Genomic DNA, 12,673 nt, shown 5'->3' on the forward strand with positions numbered 1-12,673 from the left:
TGTTGGCTGACCCAGTGGAATGGGTACTGTTGGTGGTTCCTTTTCAAAGTTACCCACAAGGGGCATCAACTTTTCCTGCTTAATATTTACCACCTACTCGTTCTGTTGAAAATACCTTGTCCTGCGTTGTTTTCCTACCCAGCTTTCTGGCCAGAGTTAATTGCATTTACTTTTCTGTCTTTTTATAAAATTCAGTTGTAAGCTTTGTGTGTTACCTTTTTATAGGGGAGTAGGTCTGTTTCTTAGTAACGCAAACTAGAAACACATTTGCTGAGCATTTTGTAGCCCTGCGCGTTATGCTTTTAAAGGAGCGTAGCTGTGTTTGTTATACAGAATTCTTCTAGTAGCAGTTCATTGTTATATTACTTGCCTATTGGCTGTTATAACAGATGACCACAAATTAATGTCTTAAAACAACACAGATTTATGAATCCGTAGGTTAAAAGTTCAACACAGGTCTCACGAGGCTACAATCAAGATGCCATAGGGCTGCATCCCTTTCCGGAAGCTCTAGAGGCTGTTTCCTTGGCTCTTCCAGTTGCTAGAAGCTGACAGTCTTCCTTGGCTCGTGGCCCCTTCCGGCAACGTCAGGGCCAGCAGCAGTAGGTTGTTGAGTCATCCTCATGTCTTATCTCTCTGACCCTTTTCCTTATCTCTCTGACCCTTTTCCACTCTGAGGATCCTTGTGATCGCCTTGGCCCTATCCGGGTAACCCAGGGTGATCTACCCGTCTCAGGGCCCATGGCTGAATCACAATTGCAGGGCTCCCTTTGCTGTGTGAGGCAACACATTCACAGGCTGGGAATTGGCAGGTGGACATTGGGGGTAACCATTATTCTGCCTGCCACGACATCGCCAGAAGCTCCTTTCTGTCCCTTCTCCACCCTTTGCCAAAGACATTGTCTATAAGGGTAGGAAAGCTAATGATGAATGAATTTTAAGTTTTATTTATTTTGAGAGAGAGAGAGAGAGTACAGGAGGGGCAGGGAGAGAGAGGGAAAGAGAGAGAATCCCAAGCAGGCCCTGCATTAATAGTGCAGGGCTCAGACTCATGAACCGTGAGATCATGACCTGAGCCAAAAACCAAGAGTCAGATGCCTAACCGACTGAGCCACTCAGGCACCCCTCATTGCAGAGACATTTAATCTACTTTTTGTCTCTGGGGTAGAATGCACAAGATTGTCTTTGAGGCTCTCAGGTAGAGCATTTGTCACGCAAGTCTCGGAAGTCAGATGGTTTCCTCTAGGCCTTGCCTTTGGAGCACTTCAATTCTGATGATTAGTTCTCAGTTCTGACGATTAGTTCTTGTGTTCTGGTCGTTGGCGGGAATCACAAGTCCACATTACTTTTAAACTCTGATCTTACATTCCATTGGTTGGAGACACTTACTGAGCTGGCCTTATTTTTAATAGTCACTTAGCATTATGTATTTATCCTCAGAATTTAGCAAGGATATTTCCAGTGACTCACTGGTTACTTTCGGTCTGGTCCTAATACATTATGATGGCTTCTTGGGGGTTTGTACTTGAGTGGTTGTCTATTTGACTGACTTTGGACTAACACTAACTTGATGACTGAAAGCTCACATAGCATCTCCTCATCCCTCAGATTCTTCCAGGTGTTGTTAAGATCCTTTAGTTTCTAAATAGTAATTTTTGTTACCGTGCTTTGGTTCAGCATGACAGATTTAAAGATGCTCTGCTGCGTTAAGGCCTATTTTTGTGTGTATGGGGAGCTTCATCGTGGTTTGATGAAGGTTGCAGTACAAGATTCATTTTCCTTAATGGGTACACCAACATCTGGCCTGTTCAGCATGAAATTGACAAATGAGCTGGTTCACAATTCGAGTTCTGATAACATGTGTCAAGTGAGATGAAGTAAAAATTTTCTAGGTATAAGAGTTGGAAAAGCAGAGAAAGCACTGTGCCCAGTTTTCTATCTGTGGTGAGTAAAGCAGAAAAGTGATTGGATTTGGAGAAATGAGAAACATGAGTTAGACTTGTGATTTGGGAACACCTAGATCAAATTCATCACCAAGAAGAAATACTGCTATATTTTCATGGAGTTTGATTTAGCCTTGTGTTAGTGAGGACCTGTGGTGCCCCCGGCCAGGTCCGTATGTCCACATTACTTGTGAAAGTTCCTGCTTGTCCCTCCGTAGCTGAGACAAAACGAGGACCAGCATATGGACAGCAGAATGTGTAAGTCTCGGAATGAGAGACAGATCCCTCTGGTGAGGGAGTGGTTGGTTCAGAGAATGGGAAGATCCCATCTTACTGAGAAATCAGGCAAGGTGAGTGGAGAGAGGTGGCTCTAGCGATCGGTCTGATAAGGAAAAGCACCAGCCACAGCACAGAACAAGAGGGGCTGTGATAACGAGCGTTGTATTGGGAAACTCGCCAGTCCCATCCAGATGGCCTGTGGTGGACCTGTACAGGGATTATAGGAAGAAAGCCTGGACGAACCAGCTGGGGCCGCCTTGTGGACGGTGCTTACCTGCTAGATGCACAGACTGGAATAATGGGAGGAATTGAGAAGGAAGAAGGCCTGATCTTCAGTAACAGAAAAGAGACTGCGAATGAATGAGCTGTAAGTGGATTTTAAAAGAACTAATTGAACATAAGTTTCTGGAGTCCTCAGTTTCTGCAGATGATATTAGTATGCTTGGTATGTCACACTGAGGGCCGGGCAATTCTAACAAGTTCCCAAATGCTGCCAGCGCTTCTGGTTCAAGGGCCACATGTGCGTTGCTGGTGTAGACCAGGACATCGTCATCCAGTAGAGGAGAGAGCCCATCAGAAATGCGAGTGTCAGCCCAGCTTTAGACCTGCTGAATCAGTTTTCATCCCGACAAGGTCCCCAAATGATTTGTATGCACACTCAAATTTAGAAAGCACTTTGAGCTTGGATATGGAAATCAAAATTTATTCCTATAGAAAACCTTGCTTTGAGTTGGAAATAGGGGCCAACTTTTTAATCTTGAGGAAACTCTTTTTTCTCTTAAATGTTTGTGTTTGGGGTATGGAATTGTAAAGTATGATAAGGAACGCATAACAAAACACACAGATTTATTATAGCAGATCTATGTATAATAGATACACAGACGTCTAGCAGTGCAACTCAAGATTCACCAGATGCTCCAGGAACTCCTTCAAGTGAGAAGTGATCAGTTTCATATACACATTTTCTAAATCCTGCTGTAGAAGGAGACCACACAGTTTCCTATCTATCAGTTGTAAAATGTAGATGAGCCAATGTTTCTGCCGTCTTCAACAAAATGCAAAATAGAGTCACATGTTACATTGCTGTGACGTAGGGTGTGAGTAAAGCTTTGAAAAGCCTTTTTGGCTGGACATAAATGTAAGGAATGTTTTCATATGGTGTGTATGCTGTTATTTCATATTTAATGACAGTGTATCTTCTACAAACTCTAAAAAATCTCATAAGCATATATTATTTGAGTTTTGTTCCTAACCCTAACTATAAAGTCTTTTGAGGCGTGCCTGGGTGGCTCAGTCGGTTAAGCGTCTGACTTCAGCTCAGGTCATGATCTAACGGTTGTGGGTTCGAGCCCTGTGTTGGGCTCTGTGCCGACAGCTCAGAACCTGGAGCCTGCTTCAGATTCTGTGTCTCCCTCTCTCTCTGACCCTCCCCTGCTCGTGCTGTCTCTGTCTCTCTCAGAAATAAATAAGACATTAAAAAAATTTTTTTTAAGTCTTTTGAATATTCTATAAGCATGGTCATTTGAGATGATCATTGTTTGGGATTATACTTAGCTCAATCAAAAACATTTATTTCTTTATTTTTAAAGTTTATTTATTTATTTTGAGAGGGAAAGAGAGAACAAGAGGTGAGGGAGGGGCATAAAGAGAATCCCAAGCAGGCTGCCAGCACAAGCCTGACGTGAGGCTCGAACTGACTAACTGTGAGATTATGACATGATCATGACCACTCAATTAAAAACATTTATAAAGAGGGGCACCTGAGTGGCTTGGTCGGTTAAGCATCTGACTCTTGATTTCGGCTCAGGCCATGATCCCATGATTTGTGAGTTCGAGCCCTGTGTTGGGCTTGTGCTGGCAGTGAGGAGCCGGCTTGGGATTTGCTCTCTCCCTCTCTCTCTGCTCTTCCCCCACTCATGCATGCACTCTCTCTGTCTCACTCTCTCTCTCTCTCAAAAGTAAATAAGCATTTAAAAAACATTTATAAAGAGTAGATTATATATACAGAAAAGAGGAGAATATATGCGAGGAACTGTTGTGGGTTCCAAAGCCATCCTTAGTTACTTCCTGCCCTTAAGACCTTCCCTACTTTCCCCCAGCCTGACCCCCCACTGGCTCCTTCCTCTGGCTTTGCCTTCACCTTTGGCTTAATACATACTTTCCTCCAGTATTTCATGCTATGTTATTTTTTTCTTCTCTCTTTGCTCATTGTCCCTAGGACTTCACATATAAGCCTGTGACTTCACCTGTTATGCACTTGTGTACGGAAAACCATCCAAATATATATCTGCAGTCCTGATCGCTCCATTTTTCCTGAGGCAGGCAGTGCAGGATGATGGCTAAGAGCATAGGCTCCGAGTTTGGGATTCCAGCTCCAAAACTTACTAGCTATGGAACCGTGGAGAAGTTACTTCTCTGTGTAACAGCCTCCCCGTTGTAAGATGGGGTGACAGTTGTTATCTTAGGGGATGTGGTGAGGGTTAAGTGAGTTCATGTTTGTGAAGGGCCAGGCACGTAATCCGCGCTCTATACAGGTGGCCGAACGCTTACTCTTACTAACCTTACTACCTGGATGTATCCCACACCCACCTCAAACTTTTTTTAAGTTTAAAACTTTTTTTTTTTTTTTTGGTTATTTTAATTTTTTTTTTTTAATGTTTTATTTATTTCTAGGAGAGAGAGAGAGACAGTGTGAGCAGGGGAGGGTCAGAGAGAGAGGGAGTCACAGACTGAAACAGGCTCCAGGCTCTGAGCTGGCAGTCAGCCCAGAGCCCGACGCGGGGCTCGAACCCACGAACCGCGAGATCATGACCCAAGCGAAAGTCGGACGCTCAACCGACTAAGCCACCCAGGCGCCCCTTAAGTTTAAAACTTAATAAAAGCTCAACTTACGCTCAGTTGGAGCCAAACTGATTTTCAAACTTGCTCTTCCTTGTAAATTCCCCGTCTTAGGTTAAAGGACACAATTTAGCCACCTACATTACCAAGTAATTCTCCGTCATTTCTCCCTTTCCTTCAATTGCTATATCCATTTGGGCCCCGGAGTTCAGTCTAACTGCCATTGCTACTCACATTCCTGCCCCATGTTCTGTGTCTACCAGCACCGCCTTGGTTCATGGAGTCGCCACCTTCACCCGCACCGTGTGCTCAGCCTGCCTGGTCCTTCGGCTCCCCACTAGCCCGGCGGCCGGAGGCTTCGGCACTGCTGCTCCCGTCTGACAGGCGCAGCTCAGCACCCTGCTCCTGATGCTCCAAGCTAGCCAATGGCTTCCCTTGGCTGGGAGCTTACAATTCACCCTCCTCGGAGCGCTGGCTCTCAGCTGTGGGTGCTTTTGTCCCTAGGAGACATTTGGCAACGCCTGCAATAGGTTTTGTTTTTTTCATTGCTTTTGTGGGGTTTGTTGGTTGGTTGGTTGAGGTTTTCCTCTTTTCTTTCTCTCTTTCTTTTTTGGTTGCTGCAACTGGGGCGGAGGTTGCTACTGACATCTAGTGGGTAGAGGCCAGGGATATCGCTAAATATCCTGTAATACACGGGACAGCAAACAATGATCCCGCCCAGAGTGTCAGGAGCGCCGGTGCTGAGGAGCCTTGCCTTACAGAAATAATTGGGGTCCTGCCACTGGCTCTTAGTCTTCCACGACAGCTTGTGATACGCTGCCGGGTACCTGCTGCTCCCACTTCGCTGAATCACTGCGGTCCCTTGCTCTTTCACGGCTACACTTGTGTGTCTGGCTCTGGAAAAACAGTTGAGGCAGTTCCTGGCATCTCCTCTTCTTCTGCAGAGCCTTTTCCACCAGCTTCCTACCCCTTTGTTGCATTTTCCCTTGTACCTGCAATGGCCAGACCTCCTGGCCTGCCTACCCCTCCCACCCCACCCCACCCCCATCCACCCTACTCCCGCCACTCCCCCATAGCCCTTGGGCCATTTTACTTTAAACCTAGCTGCTGCTGCAGTCAATTCCTTTTTCCCTATTCAGATTACACAGAGGAAGAACCCAACTGGCCCTACTCATTGCTTCATAAAAAGTCCTGGGTCACAGTTAGTTTCTGGCCCAGTAGCTACTTATTGGGCCAGGAGTGGGAGCAAGGGGCCAGGAAAGGAGAACGTTGCCTGTTGGAAAATGTGGCTTCTCCCAGAGGCAGGTGTGGAAGAGAAAGAACGTGAGCATCTTCTTGAGCTGTCCAGTATAGGTGCTTGTGACATGTGGGCCTGACCTGAGGCTGTAAGTCTTGTGGCTTAAGCAGAGTAGTAATTGCTGGAGGTAAAAGACTTGGGTTATATTTCTTTGCTTTAGTTTACAGAGAGTAGCTCTCGCGAAGCACACCGTAGACTTTTAATAAGTACTTAGTGACTGATTCTTAGAAGGTGGGCTGACATCTGAGATTTTAGCTTAGTTCTGACAGCCATCTTTCAGAAACTCTCTGTAATAAGGTGATTTGTCTTGGCTGCAGTTTGCACATACCTGCTGCTACTTGGCGTTAGGGAAGCTGATGGCAGTGCAGAGTTTTGTTGGAAGCTTTCTGGCCTTCCAAACCTCTTGACGATAAAATAATATAAAAGATAGGTTAGATTTTTAATTACAACTATTTTTTAATGTTTATTTACTTTTGAGAGAGAGAGAGACAGAGCATGAGCAGGGGAGGGGCAGAGAGAGGGAGACACAGAATCCAAAGCAGGCTCCAGGCTCTGAACCATCAGAGAGCCCAGTGTGGGGCCTGAATCCATGAACTATGAAATTATGACATGAGCCCAAGCTGGATAGTTAACCAACTGAGCCATCTAGGTGCTCCTAATTATGACTATTTAATAGTAGTACAGAGGAGGGTTTTTTGGTAAACTCTAATCGTGTAATTTAAGAATTTAAAAATTCTTCAGTCCATGATTTATGCTTTCACCAAACACTGGTTAACAGCCAACAGTAATGAACCTAGACTCTGGCACCTTCTCCTTCTCCCTGTCTGACCAGCCCCAGGCTGGCAGTTTATGTAAGTTTCCTTGTTCTGCTCTGCATAGGTAACAATAGACTTTGCAGGCATCCAGCATTTTCCTAAAGACTACATAAACCAGGTTGGTTGTTTAACTCTGAGTGGTTTCCTCCTCTATTTTGGACAAATCTAGATCTTTCAGGATGGTTCATGGGATCAAAGGCAGACAGTTTGCTTTTACTAATACTATCTGGTATTAACTTGCCACATCAGGTTTCCTCACTTCTGTCCCTACTGAATTAAGTTTTCATGGGTTGATTTTTTTTTTTTTCCTGAACCAAGCAATACATTGAACTGAAAGCCTCCAAGAAGATATCAAGAAGCAAAATGGCCCATTTGTTGTTGGGATGAATTTATCTTATATGGCATAAAATACTCGAATATATAACATAGCAATATATCTGTTTATTTCTCTTGGTTATGGTATTTCAGGAATACTGTCATGTTTTTAAAATAAGTCCCATTTAATGATAAATTTATACCTATCACCTTCAGTATCTCTACTAGTTTCTTTTTTGTTGCATTTAAGACAAGTGAAAGTCTAGATGCTTAGACAGTTTAGTGTATTGGTACTACACAGCTTGTAAGCGTGTCCAGATTCAAAGTCCACGTTCATTCCACTTTACTGGCAGAGAGAGAGATAGAGAGAGTTAAAGCATTATTTCTGAGAGTCACAGATCCAAGCTACTGGAGGTTTTCTTCACCAGACGGTTCTCTGCTGTATAAGGTGACCAAGTTCTTGTTGATCATTCCGTTTGCTGCTCCCGCCTCATTTCAACTTCCTCCTGCTAATATAGCTAAGTACCTAGAATTACAGTTGCAAAGACTGGAAGGTCTTCTCTCTCCTTCTTAAACTTGCTAGTTGAGCAGGGTATGGATGTGTTGAGGCCCTGCAGGACATGGTGTGTGGATATTCATCCGGGAAGATGGCCGTGGGAAAGAGGACAAGAACTGTGTATCTTTCAGCCTGTAACTCTGATATCTTACGTGTTCCACCTAATCCTTGACATTAGAATCTATTTTTAATTCAGCAAGTACTTATCAGGCTTTTGCTGTACACCTGCCATTGCTGAAATTCTCTTTAATTTGAGATAGTCTACATTTTAATTTCAGACGAATGCCATTCCTTGTATCTAGAAATTCAGTGTTAATGATACTCATGTTGGTTTTATTTTCTAAATCTCTACTTCAGTTGCAGTCTCTGTCATTATCTGACACCACTGTATTCAGGAAAGTATTTCTTTAGGGAATGAATACTGTGACATTAGGGATTATAACAAAGTTCAGCTCTGTTTCTGAAATCCTGGGTACGTGTGCCTTGTGCAAGTGTTGTGAAAGTCATTAATGGCTTGCAAAGTCTTCAACAGCTGTCTCTTTTCTGTTACAGTATTAAGACAGTTTTGAAATAATTTTAATCTAAAAATAAGTCTAAATAACATCCCTACAAAAAAATTTTTTGCTCTCTGTTAATACTCCTGGATTCTGATTCCTTGCCTAAAAGAGCATCACATTGCCCAAATTTCCAAATATTTCACTAAATGATGACGTCATTGAATACAGTTTTTAATAATATGTATTATTTTATATTGGTAGAAAGTCTGAGCAATGGTTTTGCAGTTTAAGTACTTCTATTAAACTTACACGGTTTATTTTAAAGCATAGTATTAACTAGCTTCTGCCTGATGCCGAGGCAGTATAGAACTTCCAGCTTTTCCATTGCTTTGGACTTTTCCAATCCTTGTCTGATCTTGGCATAACAGCCAAGAAAGGAAGGAAAAATATTTTGCCTTAAAAATCTGGCTTCCCGCACTTCCTACAGTTAATGGTACTTTCAAGGTAACTAAATTTTTCGGGAAAGTCAGACATGGTTTGCTTTTTAGTTTAAGCCCTTTCTTAAGTTACACTGTGACTACTTAGCTCCCAGTTGAAAATCTGTCTTTCCGATAGAAAATTTCTAACTATTCAGAAGTTGCTAGTTTTTAACAATCAGAGTATCTCTTATTGACTTGATGGGACACGTGAAAACTGCGTACTTGGTTTAACTTCAGTTTAGATTGCTGGCCCGCTCAGCATCTCAACGTTTAAAGTAGGTCATACATTTTCCCTGAATTTTTATCTCTTGTAAGTACAGACTTTTCTAGGCACAGTTATCACCTGGGAAATCAAACATTAAAGTAACTTGCATGGAACTTTGTAGAATGTTATCGTCATATTGTAGAGGTAACGGGGAGGGTTCGTACTTTGTCCGTTAGCCATGAATTATCTATAAAGGATCTGAGGTTTTTACCCAACTTTCCAGCTGACAGATTAGATTCCACAGTTTCGTGGGTCTCAATAGAGACTCAGTATTCTTGGGTCAGAGACAGAGGACAGCCTCTTAACCACAGCACTGAGAGGAACCAGAATATCATTTTTGTGTGTGGTTCCTCATGCGTACAGAGCAGTTGTACCTGCAGTGGGCATCTGTGCCTGCAGTGGGCGTCTGTGCCTGCGGTGGGCGTCTGTGCCTGCGGTGGGCGTCTGTGCCTACGGTGGGCGTCTGTGCCTGTGGTGGGCGTCTGTGCCTGCGGTGGGTGTCTGTGCCTGCGGTGGGGGTCTGTGCACTCAGTGGGCGTCTGTGCCTGCGGCGGGCATCTGTGCATGCAGTGGGCATCTGTACCTGCAGTGGGCTGCATTACAGAAGAGGAACCCTGAGCTTGGAAACCTCTGGTCTTTTATTATAGGATTCAAGCAACCTGACCACCCTTCACACAGAGACACCTCTAACGTATGTGATACGTTTGATGGCAAACAAAGTGCCCCCTCCTCTAGAGGGAGACGCTGTCTTCACCTTCCACGTCTGTTCACTCTGCAGGCATCCATGAAAAGTTAGTCCAGAGCAAAGGCCATCACTGCCTCTGCTTTCAAGGTGTGCAGAAACTTGAGAGACCCACGGGAAGTTGTGTGCTACAGCCTCTACCGAGCTAGGCGTTTCTGTTGCCAGTTGGAAAAACCTGTCAGTGTGTCATTAAGGTAGCTAGTCGATACTGCTCTGGGTTTCGTGTGTCATTTGCTAATGTGTTGGGTTTATGTATCTTAGAAAATAAGAAAGGCTTGAATGGCCTCACTAGTCACGGCTTTGTCATGTGTCGTGATGAGTTTCCCGCTCAGGTGTCAGTGTCATCAGCACAGCCCTTACAGCCTTGTTTCTGAGTGGCTTTGACATAAGCAAGAATATCTTGGTTTTAAACACAAATCACAAAATTTTAGGTTTGGAAGGACCTTGAAAGAACATCTGAGACAAGTTTGCACAGTTTACACATGGAAATATTGGGACCTAGATTTATTATGTGAATACTCCAAGTGAATGCCACAGAGGCTGACATAGAAAACGTGTTTCCCAGCCCCTTGCCTCGTGTTCTTCCCAGAACAAGAGAGAGAAAAAAGTTGTGCATTTATATGTACGTAAAAAGTCATGCATTTATATGTATGTATTCTCTCTCTCTTCTTTTTTTTTTTTTTTTTTACTAACGTAACTTGATACCTGATATATTATAAAATGTTAAGACCAGGTAAGAGAAATAAAGTGACTTAGAAAGCATTTTTCTTTTGATGAATTGCATACGCTCCACAGACTTTGTAAAAAGCAGCTTTTCCAAGATAAAGAAACTGGGATGGTTGTAACAGGAGAAATAGGAATACACAGAAGGCTCAGTGATGGAAAATGACTCACATGGCCAGTGTCAGCGCGTGCAGAGTAGGATGGAGCCTGAACAGGGCCATGCAAGGGAGGAGAGACTGCTTCTGGTTAGGGGGTGGGGGTGGGGGGGGGCTGGGAAAATGGAGATTAGAAATGGTAGCTGCTGGAAAGGTAGGAAGGTACTCCGTGTCACGGACATTAACCAGTGCTCTAAGCAGTCACCACTGTTCCTTTGTCTCATACACCTCAGTTTGCAAGTAGGAATATCCTCCCAGTCTATCAGGAGGAATAAATGAGTTATTACATGTGAAACACGTGGAATAGTGGTCACCTGCTTCTCAGAGGGAGCAGTCTTCCTTTTTAGAAGACAGAGAGCACCATGTCTTGTTCCTGGTGGCTCCATGGTTATTTGAATGATGAAATTCCGACGCTTTAATTGGACTACAATAGATTTAAAATCTACTGGCTGTAGGTGAGGTAGAAACAGGGTGCCATATGGACTACTGTTTTGGGGATTTTGTACACCCGGTATCTGTACACACTGGGCCCTCTTCGGTGCTGTTTGTGTTACCTGATGATACATCGCTATTTCCAGTTTACAGTGAAGAAACGAAATCTCAGGGAAATGACTTATCTAAGGACCCCTTGCCGGACAGTGACAAGACCACCTTTGTCTGTCCTCCATCCACAAGACTGTACCACATTCCACTGCCCAGTGCTTCTTATAAATGAAATTTGAAACTAAAAACATGCAAATAAGTTGTGTATTAGACATTTAATACTATATCCTGCCTTGGGCAAGTTGTTTGCAACCTTTCTAAGCATGTGATCCCCGTGTTCTTAAATAACCATTGACGGCCGTTTAGTAGTTGCTGACTGAGGAGATCTGAGGGTGAATTGTGGGGTCTCAGACACCTTGTGTCCCCTAGCAGGCTTTGTCACTGGGGTTCCATGAGCGAGCCCCGCTGTGGAGAACCGGATGAGTGACCATTTCCCCCAAGGACAGCATGTAGCCAAAACCTTTCTAAACACATAGGAGAGGAGTTAATTGGTGATAAAATCACACTTTCTCAGGAATCCTGTTTGAAAAAGATCTGAGGGTTTTTTGGGTTTGAGGACCACAAACCAAGACAAACTTCTGTAGGAACCCAGTATGACATTGCTGTTAGTGCTCTTTCTCCATCTAAAATGGGCCCGTTTTCTTTCTTTTTTTTTTTTTAAATGTTTTATTTATTTCTAGGAGAGAGAGAGAGAGAGACAGCGTGAACAGGTGAGGGTCAGAGAGAGAGGGAGTCACAGACTGAAACAGGCTCCAGGCTCCGAGCTGGCAGTCAGCACAGAGCCTGACGCGGGGCCCGAACCCACGAACCGCGAGATCATGACCTAAGCGAAAGTCGGACGCTCAACCGACTAAGCCACCCAGGTGCCCCAGTGGGCCTGTTTTCTTAACCTTGATTAGTCATACATGATGATTATAAAATATTATACCTTAATATACAATATATTACAACATTATACATTATTTACTTAAACTCTCATGAACTCAGTCCTGGATTCAGGAGTATACACAACTCTGTATTTACTACCTGATGTGAACATAATAATGGGACCTTAAGAGATAAGATGATCAAAGACCTTCCCATCATTACAGATTTCCCACTTAGAATCAGTCACTGGGATTCTAAACATGACCTCTGAGAAATGAGAGTAACTGGTTCTAATAATGTTTTCTTCACGGAATATTTAAATTGTTTTAGAACAAGGGTAGGTACTTAGGGATGATTTA

At 43.6% G+C, this 12,673-nt stretch overlaps 1 protein-coding gene across 3 annotated transcripts in view; it reads left to right on the forward strand.

Annotated features, from left to right (window-relative positions):
- DYM (dymeclin) overlaps positions 1-12,673 on the forward strand; it is a 343,795-nt gene that overhangs the window by 157,876 nt on the left and 173,246 nt on the right. The window lies entirely within an intron of this gene.

The sequence above is a fragment of the Hyaena hyaena genome, unplaced genomic scaffold, assembly GCF_003009895.1.
Source record: "Hyaena hyaena isolate Hyena2069 unplaced genomic scaffold, ASM300989v1 scaffold_33, whole genome shotgun sequence".
Lineage (NCBI taxonomy): Eukaryota > Metazoa > Chordata > Mammalia > Carnivora > Hyaenidae > Hyaena > Hyaena hyaena.